The 4741-nt window shown below is 44.1% G+C and overlaps 1 non-coding gene across 1 annotated transcript; it reads left to right on the top strand.

The window, feature by feature from the left end:
• The first annotated feature begins 4008 nt into the window (after positions 1-4008).
• LOC147948562 (small nucleolar RNA R71) lies at positions 4009-4115 on the top strand. Its single transcript, XR_015585932.1, has one exon. It is a non-coding gene; the product is annotated as a small nucleolar RNA R71 (small nucleolar RNA).
• Positions 4116-4741: the final 626 nt, after the last annotated feature.

The raw sequence follows: 4741 nt of genomic DNA, 5'->3' as shown, positions 1-4741 counted from the left end.
CTTCATCTCAAACTCATTCTTTCATTCTTTAGATTTGGTCTTAGGAAGAGTTCACTTCTTATCACTCTAGCGGATTGGGAAAGCTCTAATATCACTATGGTTCATTCTCTTTTCTTCTAGACATCTTAAGCATTTTTACTTTCTTTTCTTTGTCTAATTTTTGTTTAATTTCATGCCCAGAACCAATTATTCTTTTTACTTTGCTCACCCCAAATCTTTTACTAGACGTGTAAACTTTGAAAACACATCCCCTTCCTTAAGACTTCCTACCCTTTACTTTTCTGCACAAATCCAAACCCAATACCCAATGTCAAGTTCTCACCTAGTCCTACTAGTCCGGATAACGTGAACTAGAGCTACACAGGATCCTACTCTTGTCGGTTAGAACCTAACACTTTCTAACAAGCTCAACTCGGAAAAGACCTGACACTCAAGAATACAATTGGCTTGAAAGAACGGTTGGTTAAGGGTGCGGGAAACTGTTCCAAAGATGGGAATCAGCTACTTGGATTGACAAAGGTGGTAAAAATGTGAAAGACAATCCAAATATGTATATGGTATCCATGAGTTCAACTTCAATGCATAACAAGATAATTGCAAGTCAGGATTAGGTTCAGATAGATAGGGAATGACGTCAATTCAGAACATGCTTCAATCTTACATTTTCAAATTCAATCAACATGCATCAAAGAACTAATAACAAGGGCCTTGATCCTATCCTATTGAATTCAGCATGTTAACAAAGTTACAATCATCATCAACCCCTATGCTAAATGCAACATTCCTAAATGAACAACACTAGACTCAATCCTATTATGCAAATGCAAACTACATGAACACTCTGTTTTTGTGGAAATTTTTGAAATTTTTCAAATTTTTATGGCTTTTCTATGCAAATAGATGAATGCAGACTCAAACATGATATGATGCAAAAATTTGAAATAAGAATCACAGAAAACACCATCAGACACATCATCTCAAACCCTCCCCCAAACTTAAATTACACAGTCTCCTGTGTAAGAAAAATTTGCAGGAGAGTTTAAGAATCACAACAGAAACAATGCACAAATGAAATGGTATATACAAGGGAAGGTAGGAGTACCTCAGTAGTAGAAGAAGGAGTCAGAGCTCGCCCAAGGAGTTGGTGCGTGGTACTGGCTCTGTCCTTCACCGTGTTCGGGATCCGCAGTAGTGGTCTCACCTGGTTGGTCGATGTGGGTCGAGTGTATGCACGTTGACTCGAGCGAGGTGGATGATCCGGTAGTCGAGTCGTTCAGCTCGTGTTGTGTAACAACGAGGGTCGAGTCGAAGGGTGAGAAATGCGTGTTTGTTCTCCGGGACTGCGACTAAAGCTTTGGAAGGATCAAGTCAGAACTGGTCGTGGGTGACAAACAGCAGCGATGACGGGACGTGTGTTAAGCTTGTCGGTCGAGTGGGATATGGTCGACTCGAGCGGGATACTTCGGAACAGAGGATTGAGTTGTGTCGGTTGAGTCGTGTAACGAGCTGGGATTGCCGGATGGGTAGAGTCACACGGTGCCGACTCGAGTTGTGGTGAACGGTAGCGATGGAAGTGATACTTGCGTTGAGCTCGTACTCCCTTCTGTAGATTCCTGAACACAATAAAACTAAAAACGAAAATCAAAAACACAAGGATCCTAAAAAAATATTTACAATGATACCTTTGGGACTTCCTCCCAAGTGAGCTTGTTTAAAGTCCCTAGCTTGACTTTGCATACTCCTTATGCTTTGGGAGGGTCATAGAGAGGTGGTGAGCTCCCCTCTGGTATGTCTTGTCTAGCCAGATACTCTTTGACATTCTGCCCAGGTTCAACAACAAATGAACTGCTCTTCTTCATTATCCCAAACCTCCACCTTAATTTCCTTACAGGAGAACTTCTCATTGTACCTTGGAGCTTCTTGATTTGCCCACTCATCTCCTTCACCATAGCTGTTAACTCTCTCACTGAATTCCCTAGAATCTTGGTAGTTTGGAGTTCAGACAAACTGTCAAGCGCGGGAGGACTTGTCTCTTGCGGTTGGTGAAGTTTAGGAAGCAGGTCATGACGCTTAGGGAGAGCAACAACTGCACTCGAGTTGGAACATGGTTGAGTGCCCCTTCGAGTTTTTTCTTTGGTTACCCAAACTCTTGTTTCTGCCTCATTGACACCCTCAAAGATGTCAAACCCAGCTTTCTGATCTTTCTCTTCAATCACGAAGGTCTGCCCATCAATAGTTGGCTTCTTCTTAGCATCCTTGATATCAAATTTCATCTTGAAATTCTTACCCAGATTGAGATCAGTCACCCCCTTCTTGACATCAATGACTGCTCCAGCTGTAGCTAAGAAAGGTCTTCCCAGGATTAGTGGATCTTTAGGCTCTTCATCCATTCCCAGCACCACAAAGTCAGTAGGAATCTCAGCTTGTCCAATTTTGATGGGCAGATTCTCTAATAGACCATGAGGCAATCTAGTAGTCCTATCAGCCAATATTAAGCGGAGGTTACATGACTTGTATTTGTTGAATCCTAGCCTCTGAGCTACAGAGAGTGGCATGAGGCTTACTGAAGCACCAAGGTCGCATAGGCACTTTTTGAAGGCCAATGGACCTAGAGAACAAGGCAAGGTGAAAGAACCAGGGTCCTCTAGCTTCTTTGGGATAATCATCTTCTGAATAACAGCCTTGCATTCATGAATAACCCCACCTATGTCATGCACTGCCCTCTCATCTTCCAGAGCCTTAGCTTGAGCTCCTTTAACTATCTCCTCCTTCTCTTTGGTCTTTTCGGTTACCAAGTCAGTTAAAAACTTTTGATATTGAGGCACAAGTGCAAATGCATCAAGCAAAGGCATCCTAAGTTCAATCTCCTTGACTTGTTTTTCGAACAGAGCTTTATATTTCTCAGTAAGCTGCTTCTTAAACCTCACTGGAAATGGTAAAGGTGGCTTGTATGGTGGAGGAATGAATCTCACAGGTCTATCCTTGGGAGCAGTGGGTTCTTTAGTAGCTTGAGGATCAGATTGCTTGGCTGACTCAATTGGATCCTTGAGCACCTTGACGGGATCTTTTATCTGAACTTCATCTTGAAGAAAATCCTCCCCATCTAAACTCTCATTGTCCTCAGTGAGCCGTACAGCTACAGCTTGGGTGGTGATAGCATGGATAGTAGCATATTCCTTGGGGATTTGAACTGTTTTTCCAGGTAGTTGGCCAGGTGTTGAGGTAGAAGCAGTCTTGCCTTCCATGTACTTCAGCTTCGAGTTAAGAGCTTCAAACTTGACATTAAGATCATTGTATGAACATTCCATTCGCTGATTGAGTTCAGCAAACTTCTTAGCAGTATCCAAAGATCCGCTAGCTTGACCCTGAAGAAGTTGTTGCATCATTTGCTTCATTTCTTGATCTGGGGTTGGAGTAGGCTGAACTGGTTGAGGGCGGAATCCTGGTGGTGGTCCTGAGGGAGCTTGGTATCCTTGCTGGAACTGTTGTTTAGGGACGAATCCCTGATTGTAAGGCACAAAAGGTTTTTGTTGACCTTGTTGTTGCTGCTGAGGAGGGTACACCTGATCCTGTGGATTTGCAACGTTGGTGCTCCGGTAAGACAAATTGGGGTTCGTCTGATAGGGGTTGTAACCCTTGTTGTATCCACCTTGATTCTGGACGTAGCTGATCTCCTCAGACTGCTCACCCTCCCCATCTTGGACGTGAAAATGTTCACCCTCAGATACGAAGTGGATGCTCTTTTGTTGGTTGAGCAAGAGGCAATCAAGCTTCTCATTGACATTCTTGAGGTCTCTCTTGTACTTCTCCTCAGAGCCAGCATCTCCTCTAACTGTGCGATCATAGTCGTCATGGTAGTTGCCATCAGACTGGGCGAGATTTTCGACGAGTTGCCAACCTTCATCTACGTCTTTGTTCAAGAAGTTGCCATTTGAAGCAGTGTCAAGCAGCATGCGTATCTTCGGAAGTACACCACGGTAGAGACTGCTCGGCAGTGACTCGTTACTGAATCCATGGTGTGGGCATTGGCTGTGGTAACCCTTGAAACGCTCTCATGCTTCACAGAATGATTCTGAGCTCTTCTGAGTGAAGCTGGGAATCTCATTCCTGAGACGTGCTGTTCTAGAGTTGGAGAAAAACTTTGCCAAGAATGCCTTCTTGCAACCATCTCAGGTGGTGATTGATCCCTTGGGAAGTTTTTTCTCCCATTGATGAGCCTTGTCTCCCAAGGAGAATGGGAAGAGGCGCAACTTGTAACCGTCCTCACTCACGCTGTTGATCTTGGTGAGACTGCAAAGACGGTCGAACTCGTCCAAGTGGTCGAGTGGATCATCCATAGGCAACCCGTGAAACTTGTTTCCTTAGATCATGGTGATCAGACCACTTTTGATCTCGAAGTTGTTGTTCTGCACGGCGGGAGGGACGATTCCAGCACGTTGAGTGTGAGTGTTCGTTGCATCCCCAGCACCAATGTTTTGCGGTCCCTGATGTGGTTCATGCTGTTGTTCCATAGTGACGTGTGCGGGATGATCAGTGGGTTGACGAGCTTGTCGTGGGCATTGCAACCGATTGATTTCGTCGATAACAGGAACGAGATTCTGATGCCCTCTTGATCTGGTGTGCATGCAAGGTTGCAATCAACAGGTACCTGAGATGCAAAACAAACAAGCAGACAACCAAAACAAGTTAGTACTCAGATTGATTGTGTAACAGAACTTAATCTTGCAAAACTTGAAATCTT

Source organism: Camelina sativa, chromosome 2 (genome assembly GCF_030686135.1).
Source record: "Camelina sativa cultivar CO46 ecotype springtype chromosome 2, ASM3068613v1".
Lineage (NCBI taxonomy): Eukaryota > Viridiplantae > Streptophyta > Magnoliopsida > Brassicales > Brassicaceae > Camelina > Camelina sativa.
This window is presented reverse-complemented; position numbering and strand designations above follow the sequence as displayed.